Here is a 12689-nt window from a genome sequence, read left to right as displayed (position 1 = left end):
TTGAACGAACGACCCTTCGGTAACCCCTCCTGACGTGTCAGAGCCCTTCGTGCGTTCTTGAAAAAAGCAAACCACTCCTGTCTAATCAAGGCTTTTCAGTTTCCCAGAAACAACTACGACGGCCATTACGCTTCCCCATACTTCGAAAATGGAAAACTAATGATCACGCCTTTTGAACACCAAAGACAAACTTATATAAGGTTACTTGAGGCACTTCTTTCCTTTTTACGCATGTCATCTCTTTGTCGAAAAACCCTAAAAACCAGAGCTTTACTCTCTCCGGCGAACCTTCCTTTGTGCTGTAGGATCAGACGGTGGGCTCATTGACTCCCGAAACTTTCACTTCCATCTTCACGACCACTTTCCTTGGTAAGTTACTCTGAAACTCCATGCTTCTAACCTTTTGTGGTGCATGCTCTTAAATGGTGTACTGTTTGAATCTCTTGGTTTCTGGTTTTTTTTTTTTTTTTTTTTGAACGCCTGTAGATAAGATGTCTTTGTAGGCAACGTAGGCTTATGAGTAGGTTTAAAACCCAGGATTAGTGCTTTTTAGGACGTAGGATCGAAGTAGCATTTCGATTTTTTAAACCAGTTGGAAATAATTTCTTCCCGTTGTGAGGGGAGTCGAAAAAGCTTTTCAGGAAAACTTTTCACTTTCACCCTGTTGGTCCGTTTTTTAAACTGTTTGCGCAGAGAGACTTAGTTAGAATGCTGTTATATAAAGGCTTAGCTTTTATACTTCGACCAACGTTACTTTAAGAATCTCCTAGATTCCTCTGACCTCGCCTCCCCATTCTTCTGTTTGCATATTTTAATGCCAGATTTGTGGGGAGGTGAGAGACCCATCGACGACGACCTCCTTGCCCAACTGCTCGAGGGAGAAGAACAACTAGCCGATCGCATCCACCAGATACCCTTCTCACGAGCCTCTTCCAGACCGCACCCTTCTCCTTCAATGGCCCGTTCAAAATCCTCTGGCAAGAAAAGGCCCGAATCTGAAAGTAACCCTTCTCCTTCTGCCCAGCCTGATTCGCAGGCGGGGGCTCCCTCGACCAGTGGTCGAGAGAATCTTACTCCTGACCCCAATATCCAAACTAGGGCTCGTCCTCGTCATCGCAATCCGCCTGATGTCGAGTGGTACACTCCTCCAGCCAGTTCGATGACCCTTCGGATGGTCGTGAACTGCTTCAGAAAATATCCCCTAACGGGGGTAACCATTACACGTCCTATTGCGGAGCAGAGGGCTAACCGTCCAGGAGGGGCAAACAGCGCCTGGTCCCGGTATCACATTGAAGCGGGGGCTTATCTCCCTCTTCATCCTTTCTTTGTGGGGGTGGCCAATTATTTCGGCGTCGCTCCCTTTCAAATAACCCCTAACGGATATAGGATGTTGGCTGCACTCTATGTCCTGTACAAACTTAACAAATGGCCAGAACCTTCACCTCATGAGGTTAACTACCTCTTTGACCTTAAGTCCAATCCTCAACACAACGGGACGGGCTTTTTTCACTTCTGTCATCAGGAAACTGGCCGGACGTTTTTGAGTGGCACCACCCACATATCAAACGTGGGACATTACAACAAGGAGTACTTCTTTACTCCGGATATATCCAGCAACAACTTGGCTTTCGCGAGAGGAGGTACAATTTTGTCTTTGCCTTGGTCGATACTTTATCATAGAGTATTTCCTTTCGTCATTTCTCAAACTCGACTTGCTTTTCAGGCCCCTGGTTGCGCCCGACCCCAACACCAGACATGGTGTCGAGGTCTGACACTCTGGCCAAGATGTCTTCCGCTACCAAATGTGTCAAGACCTTGACACAAGAAAAGAATTTGAGGTCGTCTGGCCTTCTGGCTCCTCGCCATGACAATAGAGGGTCCGAAACGGACGAACCCACTGCCGGGGGGGTTCCCGAGCAGCAACTTCCTGTGCCCTCTCCAAGGAGGAGGCCAACAGGAGTTACGATCAGGGAACCCACGGGCAGCCCTTCTGCAGAAAGGCCTTCTGCTCCCCAAGGCAAGGGGAAAGAAAAGGCCAAAGAACCAGTTGTTGACTTGGAAGAGTCTTCTGATGACAATGGTAACGTTATTTCGCTTTTAAATGGTCTGCCAATCCCCTGTCACATGTTTGACGGGGATGGCAACTTTACATATGCTCCAAATCTAGGGCCAAACTTCTTCATGCCAGAAAATGAGTATATGATTAATAGAGTCAATAGTATAGCGACCAGTAGTTGTAGCTCGGGTATTCACTTTATTATCTTCTTTCTGTTGTATTACTTATTTTCACCTTTTTCTTCCCTTACTAACCTCTTGTGTTTATTTTCATGCAGATATGTCGACTCCCAATATCTTTGACATGTACCAGGCCGAAGAGGAAGAGGAAGTCCCTCAACTTCAACGGAGGTCAAAGAAACGAACTGGTGAAACCAGTCGAGGCCCTTCAGCCAAGAAGAGTCGACCAGAAGACCTTCCTCAGGGCACTCCAACCGGGCAAAGTCCTGCGCCAACTGGGCGAACTCCTACCCCTCCTCCAGCTCCTTCTGAACAGCAAAACACCCCTGCTCGGTCCAATCCTCCACCTGCGCCTGCTAGGGAGCATCTTTCTCGCGAGGAGGCTCATGAGGCCAGGCTCGTGAGCCATACCATTCGATCCGCTAAGGATCGAATTGAACGGATTGGCAGAGGTGAGCGTGTTGGGGCCGCCATGATCCAAGCTATAGAGCTACCAGTCGATCAGATCCTGAACAGGACTCTGAACGAGATCTCCAGCATAAGTATTTCTTTGTTTCCCGAGTCTTTGTTTTTTCAGTTCTCATGATAAGTCTTGACTTCTTTTTCTTTCGTTTACAGGCCTTACTTTCTGCCATTACTGCTCGTACCCGAGCCCAGGCCTACTTTGAGCAGATTGAGGCTAAAGTTCTCGAGAAACATCAGGTGAAGGCGGCTGAGGAGCTTTCGGCTGCTGAAGCCAAACATGCTAAGGAGTTGGGGACGGTGGTCCGAGAGCGGGATGCAGCGGTGACCAAACTGTCCGCGGCTGAAGCTGCTAAAGATGCAACGGTTAAGCTGAGGGAAGAGTACCGATCGTACAATAAAACTCATCTCCGCGAGATCAAGCATTTGGAGGGGGTAGTCAAGTCTAAGGACGAGACTATTGCCACTCTCGAGGGCAAGGTGCAGCAGTCGGAGCTTGATAACTCCAAGAATCTGGAAAATTACAAGAGGGCGACACTCCGATGTTTCTATAACTTTTGGAAACACAATCAGGGTGCTGACTTTAGCTACCTTTCAGAGGAGGTCAGAGTTGCGGAGTTGGCTCGGTGCGCTGCTCAACTGGCTGAAGAGGAGGCGAGAGCTGCGACTCCTGCAACCCCAAGCGTCGTTGGTTTGGACGAAGAAACCATCGAGGGAGAGACTGACCAGGTTGTTGCCCAGGATCCTCCTGCCCCCCATGCCTCTTAAATTATTTAGCTGTTCTTCTTTCTTTTTAAACACGCGACCCACGGGTCGCAATGTAAAGACAATAATTTCTTTTTAAACTTTGCTGCACGGGCAGTAAATCTTTTTGTTTGAACAATTACATCCAAGCAGCAATGCTTGCGGTGTAAAAGCTTAACTCTTGGTGTTATAATATTTTTACTTATTATAACGTTTGTCCGTATGACCGAACTTAGCATAGTACTTTGGCATCATATATTTTGAAAAAATACTCTAAGTACTTGAAGCATGCTTTCACTCATTTTGTTCATGTGTTTACATACCTTGAGAGTATTCTTTGCTATCGATGTGCCTTATATGCCCCCCAAGTGATCGAGGAGCTCTTAGGTCCTTGGTCACTTGCCTTGACCATGGCCTGTCCGAACATTCCTGTTCGCGCGGAAAAATGATACTTGTAATATAGCAAAACAACACACGTAATGAACAAATACTTGTAAATGTAAATTCACAAAGGTTGGCAAGAACGACTGGCTGAGCACAATCCCTTATAATTTCGTATTAAAAATGGACTAATCATGTCTTTACGAATGATTCTGAAACAGAATCTTACATATGCGAGCAGTTAGCCATACACCGTGGCTAACCCTCTTTGCAAAGAAGGGCTGTTTATTGATAATACTTGCGCAGGTGTTCTCCATTCCAGTAACGTGGAACGAGATCTCTGTTTAAGCGTGCAAGTTTGTAGGTGCCTGGGTGAAGGACTTCTTCAATCTGGTAAGGTCCTTCCCAGTTAGGTCCGAGCACGCCAGCAGTGGGGTCGCGGGTATTCAAGAAGACTCGTCGTAACACCAAGTCTTCGACGTTGAATCTTCTTTCTTTAACTTTGGAGTTAAAGTACCGGGCGACTTTTTGTTGATAAGCAGCAACTCGGAGTTGAGACTTTTCTCGTATCTCATCAATTGAGTCTAAGGACTCCAGTATTAGCTGGCTGTTTTTCTCTTGATCATACGTTAAACGCCGATGTGAGGGGGGATCTACCTCGACGGGTATCATGGCCTCATACCCATAAGCTAAGGAAAATGGGGTACGCCCTGTGGCTGTTCGATGAGATGTTCTATACGACCAGAGGACTTCCGGTAGTTGTTCTGGCCATGCTCCTTTCGTTTCTTCAAGTCTTTTCTTCAGGGTGTCCTTGAGGGTTTTGTTTACAGCTTCGACTTGCCCATTCGCTTGGGGGTGTGCGACTGAAGAAAAGCTCTTGATTACCCCATGCCTTTCGCAGAAATCGGTGAACAGGTCGCTGTCAAATTGGGTTCCGTTGTCTGAAACTATCTTTCTGGGCAAACCATACCGGCACACAATGTTCTTGATGACAAAGTCGAGAACTTTCTTGGTCGTTATGGTTGCGAGTGGTTCAGCTTTGACCCATTTTGTAAAGTAATCGACTGCCACAACTGCGTACTTTACTCCTCCTTTTCCTGTCGGTAGTGATCCAATTAAATCTATTCCCCATATTGCGAAAGGCCACGGGCTTTGCATCTGCTTTAGCTCGTTTGGAGCTGCTCGTGGGATTTTGGAGAACCTCTGACATTTATCACACCTTCGTACGTACTCCATTGAATCCTCGTTCATCGTTGGCCAAAAATAGCCCTGTCGAAGAATTTTTTTCGCCAAACTCTGCCCCCCAGCGTGATCTCCGCAGAAGCCTTCATGCACCTCTGTCATGAGTTCCTTAGCTTTTTCTGATGTAATGCACCTGAGCAGTGGCATTGAATATCCTCTTCGGTACATAACACCGTCGAGCAGTATGTACCTAGCAGCTTGTCTTTGCAGAGTTATGGCTTTGTTTCTATCTACTGGCAATGTCCCATTTGTCAGATACTCCAGGTAAGGTGCCATCCATGTATCTTCTACTCGAATTTCCATGCTGGCTTCGGCCGCATCAATGCTTGGTTCACTTAATCTCTCTACTGGGACTATGTTCAAGGTGTCAGCATCTTTGGCTCTTGCAAGTTTGGCCAAGGCGTCTGCATTCGAATTTTGGTCTCGCGGAATTTGCTAGAGGGTGTATTTTGTAAACTGTGCTAGCAAATCTTTTGTTTTATTAAGGTAGGCCATCATTTTTAACCCTCGCGCTTGATATTCTCCCAGGACTTGATTCACGACCAGCTGAGAGTCGCTGAAAATATCGAGCGCTTTTATGTTCATCTCCCTAGCCATTTTCAGTCCAGCGAGGAGTGCTTCGTATTCCGCCTCATTGTTTGACGCTGCGAAATCAAACCTGATTGCGTAGTGAAATCGATGCCCATCGGGCGTTATCAATATCACTCCCGCTCCAGCGTGAGATTCATTAGATGATCCATCTGTGAATAGTTTCCACAAAGGAGTCTTGTCTTGAGGCATGGGCGCCTCAGGTTTTTCGCACAACTCGTTGCTGGGGAGTTCGGTGAACTCCGCAATAAAATCGGCTAAGGCTTGCCCTTTTATTGCTGCTCGCGGTGAATAAGTCACGGCGAACTGTCCCAATTCGACCGCCCATTTTAACAGTCGTCCAGCCGCCTCAGGTTTTTGGAGGACCTGCCGAAGGGGCTGGTCGGTCAAAACCGTGATAGGATGGGCTTGGAAGTACGGTCGCAACTTTCAGGAGGCTAGAATTAGGCAATATGCTAATCTTTCGATCGGTGGGTATTTTAATTCTGCACCGATCAGCCTTTTGCTGACGTAGTAAACAGCTTTCTGCACGCCTTCTTCATCCCGTATCAGTACCGCACTAGCAGCAACTTCGGTAATCGCCAGATAAATATACAAAGTCTCTCCTTCCATTGGTTTTGATAGGATAGGAGGTTGCGACATATGAGCCTTTATTGTCTGGAATGCTTGCTCGCAGTCTTCCGTCCATTCAAACTTTTTATTTCCCCTAAGTAGATTGAAGAATGGAACGCACTTGTCAGTTGATTTTGAGATGAATCTACTAAGGGCAGCTATCCTTCCGGTCAGGCTTTGGACATCCTTGATCTTTTCTGGTGACTTCATATCGATCAGGGCTTTTATCTTGTCGGGGTTGGCCTCGATTCCCCTTGAATTCACTATAAATCCCAAAAACTTTCCTGACCCGACTCCAAAGGAACATTTGAGGGGATTCAACTTCATATGGTACTTGTTTAACACATCAAAGTACCTTTGCAAATCCTTCACATGTCCTTCAGCCTTCTTGGACTTTACCAGCATGTCATCCACATATACTTCCATGCTTACTCCGATCAGCTCCTTGAACATGTGGTTGACCAATCGTTGGTAAGTTGCACCTGCGTTTTTTAGTCCAAAGGGCATTACTTTGTAACAATATAAGCCCGTATCGGTCCGAAAGCTGGTATGATCCTCATCAGGGGGATGCATGCTGATCTGATTGTAGCCTGAATACGCATCCATGAACGAAAGGGTCTCATGCCCAGCAGTTGCATCGACTAGCTGGTCGATCCTTGGGAGTGGGAAGCAGTCTTTTGGGCAGGCCTTATTGAGGTCTGTAAAATCCACACAGGTCCGCCATTTGCCGTTAGGCTTGGGGACCAACACCGGATTGGAGACCCATGATGGATAAAACGCCACCCTGATGAACCCATTTTCTTTAAGTCTTTCGACTTCTTCTTTCAAGGCTCTTGATCTGTCTTTATCGAGCAGCCTTCTTTTTTGTTGCACCGGTGGAAAGACTTTGTTTATGTTCAGGACATGGCTGATCACCGCAGGATCTATTCCGACCATGTCTTTATGTGACCAGGCGAAAACTCCCTGGTTCTCTTGCAAGAATTCCACCAGCGCCTGTTTCGCGGTAGGTTCTAAATTCTTCCCAATCCTTACGATTCGGGTCGGGTCTTTTTCATCGAGATGGACCTCCTCCAGGTCCTCGACGGGTCCAACATTTTCTTCAAAATCCCCAAAGCGAGGATCCAAATCTATATCCTCACTTTGGGCAACACCCTATTTGGTGACTTTTCCACCTGATTGGGTTTGTCTGTCTTCCGTCATCTGTAATCGTTCTGGAGTAGCGCTCCTCGATGCTCCACTTTTTGCCTTTGTGATCGAGGCGTTATAGCACTCCCTGGCCTCCCTTTGGTTTCCCAAAACGCATCCTACCCCTGCGTCCGTTGGGAATTTCATGGCTAGATGCCACATGGAGATGATGGCCCTTAGTTCAACCAGTATGGGTCTTCCAATAACGGCGTTATACGCTGAAGGACAATCGACCACTACAAAAGTGGCGAGTAATGTCCTTGAGGCAGGCGCTGTACCCGTTGTTACTGGGAGTTTGATCATTCCGGCTGGTGCGAGTCCTTCTCCAGAGAAGCCGTATATGGTTTGATTGCAGGGCTCCAAGTCCTTCACGGACAGCTTCATGCGTTCCAGCGTTGATTTATACAGGATATTCACTGAACTCCCTATATCGACCAGTACTCTTTTTACCATCATATTGGCCATTTGGATATTCACGACCAGCGGATCGGAATGTGGGAACCGGACGTGTTGGGCATCGCCCTCAGAGAAGGTTATCCCGCATTCCTCTGAGCGGGCCTTTTTCGGCGCTCGGTCCTCCACAGTCATCATCTCGATGTCCTAGTCGTGGTGCAGAGTTCGAGCATATCGTTCTCTAGCCTTTCCGCTATTTCCAGCGAGGTGTGGGCCTCCACAGATGGTTAAAAGTGTTCCGGCTACGGGGGCAGGCTGTAATGGTGGCGAGCGTTGGCGTGTGGACGTCTGCTCGTTGCCACCTGGAACTTCTCATTGGGAAGTTCCCGAGGCCCGTACGTACCTTCTCAAGTGTCCTTGTCTAATGAGGAACTCGATTTCATCTTTTAGCTGGTTGCATTCATTAGTGTCATGTCCATAGTCGTTATGGTAACGACAGAATTTGGTAGTGTCTCTTTTTGAAATGTCTTTTCGAATGGGCCCAGGCTTCTTGTAGGGCACACTAGAGCTTGTGGCCTGGTAAACCTCTCCTCGAGACTCAACGAAGGCAGTGTAGTTAGTGAACCTAGGTTCATAACGATTACCCTTGGCTCGTTTATTGTCGGAGGTGGAAGGCTCATTGTGTTGCCGTTTCCCACCATTCTTGCCATTACCGTTGCCGTTTCCGTTGCCCTTGCCGTTGCCATTTGGTTTGGTGCCATTGGCAGCTTTGGCGGGTTCGGCAGCCTTCTTGCCCTTGTTCGAGGATTTTCCATCATCGGCAATGGCTTCTTCGAGTTTGATATACCGATCAGCTCGGTCTAAGAATTCCTGGGTGGTTCTAACCCCATCCTTACGAAGACTTTTCCATAGGGGCGAACGGCGCCTCACTCCCGCGGTTATAGCCATCATTTTTCCTTCGTCCCCGACTGTCTTTGCTCCGGCTGCCGCTCGCATAAAGCGCTGGATGTAATCTTTTAGTGATTCTCCATCTTGCTGGTGGATCTCAACCAGTTGGTTTGCTTCGGTCGGGTGGACACGACCTGCGTAGAACTGTCCGTAGAACTCCCTTACGAACATTTCCCAGGAAACTATGCTTGCAGGTGGGAACTTAAAGAACCATTCCTGCGCGGCTTCAGAAAGTGTTGCAGGAAAGATCCTACACCGAGCGTCTTCGGACACCTTCTGAATGTCCATCTGGATTTCAAACTTATTCACATGCGAGACGGGATCTCCGTATCCATCAAAGTTCGGGAGCGTGGGCATCTTGAACTTGCTGGGAGTCTTTGCGTTGGCTATTCTTTGGATAAATGGAGTGCCTTTTCTTCTATCGTGGTCAATATAAGAGGTCCTTCCTCCGACCAACTGTTGCACAGCCTGATTTAGTGCGTCTATCTGGGCTTGCAACGCAGTAGGAATAACTACGGTCTCTGCTGCTGGGGGGATGTTCTCACCATGCTTCTCTCGACGATCATTGAGTATGTCTCTTAGATCTTCCTCTCTTCTCCGTTGCTCGCTACCTCCGAGCCGGTTGAAGACATTATTTTGCCTGGGTTGCCCCCCAGCATCTTGTCTATTTGGTTGATCATCTTGAGGTATTTGGCTCCTGCTCTTACCTTTATTTCCGTTCCTCCCATCAGCATTGTTCTTGCCTGAGTCAGCCTCGTTGTAGCCGTGGCCATCTTTGAACTTTGACTGGCTATGGTAAGACTGGTTGTTCCCTCTATTCCCGTCTCTGGCAGAAACACCCCGAGCGTTAGAGGGTGGCCTGCGCTGGTCGCGATGTCCCCGTGCATTATCATGCTGTTGGGATCCACGGACCGCAGAGCCTAACTCCGAGTCTCTCCTGTTACCAGGAGGGTAGTGACCCCTGTTCGCTTGGTGTGGCCCATCATTCTCGCGGCGTCTAGGACTACAAGGCTGTCGCTCGGCCCTATTCTGCCTTTGCTGCGGGGGATTACCTCGAGCAGCGTGGGATGGTGGATCTGCCTCGGGGTCCAGTGGGACGTCGTCATGGGGCATCTGGGGCTGTTCAGGCCTTTGCGGACTTGAAGGATGGACCGGTGGGCTAGGATTGGGACCTCCCTGGGGTGGCCCAGTTTCAGGTTGATTAGGCTGCGAGGCAGGCGCGGCCTGATTTCTGGCCAACAGCAAGGCCGCTTCAAGGGCTGCCATGGCCTCAGTCTGGCGGCGATCCACCTCCGCTTGTCTCTCGCTTAACTCCGCCCTCTGACGATCAAGTTCCTGCTGCTGCCTTGCCATAGCTTCTGCGGCAGTCTCTTGATTGGCTCTCAGACTAGCCAGCTCTTCCTGCAACGTGCCCAAGGTGCTCCTCAAAGTCGCATCGTCCATTTCCTCTTCTTCAAAATCTAGTTGCGGCTCATCTTCCGCCATGCTTGCAGGGGGAGGAGGAGGTGGCGGATTCGACGGTGCAGCGGCGGCGGTCTGAGCAGCTTTCTTCCCTGCTTTCGCCATTAGTTTTATCAACAATGATGAGTCGTCCTCTCAATGAAAGCACCAGAATGTTGACCCTCGATTTAGCCAACTGACACGGAGTCAAAATATGAATGATATAGACGAATATGTATAGATAATAACGTAATGACAAAAGTAAAGAAAACACAGTAATTTATAGTGGTTCGGCCCCAGAATCTGGTAATGACCTACGTCCACTTAGAATGATATTGATATGGGAACAAAAGTGTGATCAGAGAACTTGGGTTCAATGAGTTTCAACACTCCTCATAAACAATACAAGTTTTCACAGATAATTTTTTTATCTCTATGATTTCCGGGCTCCAAAAGTCCCTTCCCATGAGCCATCTCCTGCTTTTTATAGGCTCATGGAGGGTTGCCCAATATTGTTACAGATATTATCCCCTGAATCATGGGATATTCAGAAGATTGCATGAAATAAATTCGGGATACATAAGATCTTTCCATAAATGTTGCTTTGCCAGCGGAACCACCGACCAGTCTGGTCGTGGTAAAAACAGGTCTGTCCTGCTTCTGGTGTGTCTCCTGGTCGATACTCTAGCAGACGCTCCAGGTGTCAGCCACGTGTCAAGAGATTATTTGCCACGTCACAAATGCTAATTTATTGGATAACAGATGGTTTAGTTCTCTTTTTCATCTCTTTTTCTTTAGAAGCTCATGATTCTTACTATTGGTTTTAGGAGTGTTCCAAAATCTCGTTCTTGTCTCCATATCCCGGTTTTTGGTAAGGAAAATAGGTTAGATTATATGTGTTTATATGTTTATGTGTTATGATATTCTATGAATATGTTTTTAATCACTTGGGGCTTATGGTTGCTTAGATAGAAAACCCCAAGATTTTTATCACTATATGCATATGTTTTTAGTTGCTTGGGGATTATAGTTGCTTAGATAGCAAACCCCAAGTTTTTTTTTTATCATTATCGTAGTTTAGAGTTATGATTTACCCTACCTCGATTAGTAGACAGAGGACCTAGATAGGTTATCATATACTACCTTGTGATCTAACCTACCTCGATTAGTAGACTGAGGACCTAGATGGTTTTATCACATGCTACGGTAATGAGTTAATGACCATTAATATTGTAGTCCTATATGATATACGTTTTTATAGTCATATGTTTTATAGTATATGTATAGGATATAGTCTTATGTTTATGATTTATGATATATTTTGTTAGTAGATTTTCCTTGCTGGGCATTAGGCTCATTCCTTTATTTTTAGCTTGATCCAGGAAAATGAACATGGAAGGCGGGAAAGATTCGTGGTAGCTTGCCATGTGTGTTGAGGATGAATGGATTGAATGGACTGCTGGACGATCGAGGATGACGTTGTTTTTAAGTATTTTGATTTATGTTTTTTTGTATTTCCGCACTTAGTTTTACAATTTATAAAAGTTATGTTTTTTTATGTTTTATGTTTTAAACAATGGGTACCCATACCCATACTTTATCTTGTATTTCGCACAATATTTTGGGTTTTAAATAAATTTATATTATTTCTTATGTATGTTTCCCAAAATAGTAGTTATGTCTTAGTAGCTTTTAATGGTCTGAGGTCTAGAATTAGTCGGGGCATTACAGTAAATCATTGACTTATTAGTCAAGGACGGCATTAGCACGGTGAGTGCTAGTTGTAAAGCATTGACTTATTAGTCAAGGACGACATTAGCACGGTGACTGCTGGTCATAAAGCATTGACTTTTTAGTCAAGGACGACAATAGCATGCTGAGTGCTAGTCGTAAGGCATTGACTTATTAGTCAAGCATGGAAATAGCACGAAGCGCTGGTCCATATGGTTTAGCCTAACCAAGAGTGCATCATACGCTTGAACAATATATTGGTCGGAGAAAGCTTAGTGACGAGTACGCTAGACCAGCTCCAAAGCTGGTTATTCAGAGGACATGACAAAGGACCCTAGGTTGACTCTATGGTCATCTGATTAAGGCTGTAAGCCCCAGAATGATTCCATAATCATTTTATGTGTACCTGTATGCATGCATGAGTAGGGTTATTACTGCTAGGCATGCTTATTATGATTTGGTAACATATTATTAACTGATTATGAGCATGTTTAAGTTTTCATGTTGAGCCTCGGCTCACAGGTGCTATGTGGTGCAGGTAAAGGGAAAAGAAAGTTGGACCATCCTTGAGTTGGAGAGCTTAGGTGACTATGTGTACATATGCGGCTACTCGACCACCACGACCGAGGGTTTAAAGAGGATCTAGGGCCAAATCCTATTTTCCCGCTTAGGTCAGCAGGTTGTAACTCTTTTATTATAATTGACCTTTCCAAATGTATTTTGGAATC

The sequence above is a fragment of the Humulus lupulus genome, chromosome X, assembly GCF_963169125.1.
Source record: "Humulus lupulus chromosome X, drHumLupu1.1, whole genome shotgun sequence".
NCBI lineage: Eukaryota > Viridiplantae > Streptophyta > Magnoliopsida > Rosales > Cannabaceae > Humulus > Humulus lupulus.
The sequence above is the reverse complement of the archived record's forward strand: the minus strand, read 5'-3'. Positions refer to the sequence as shown.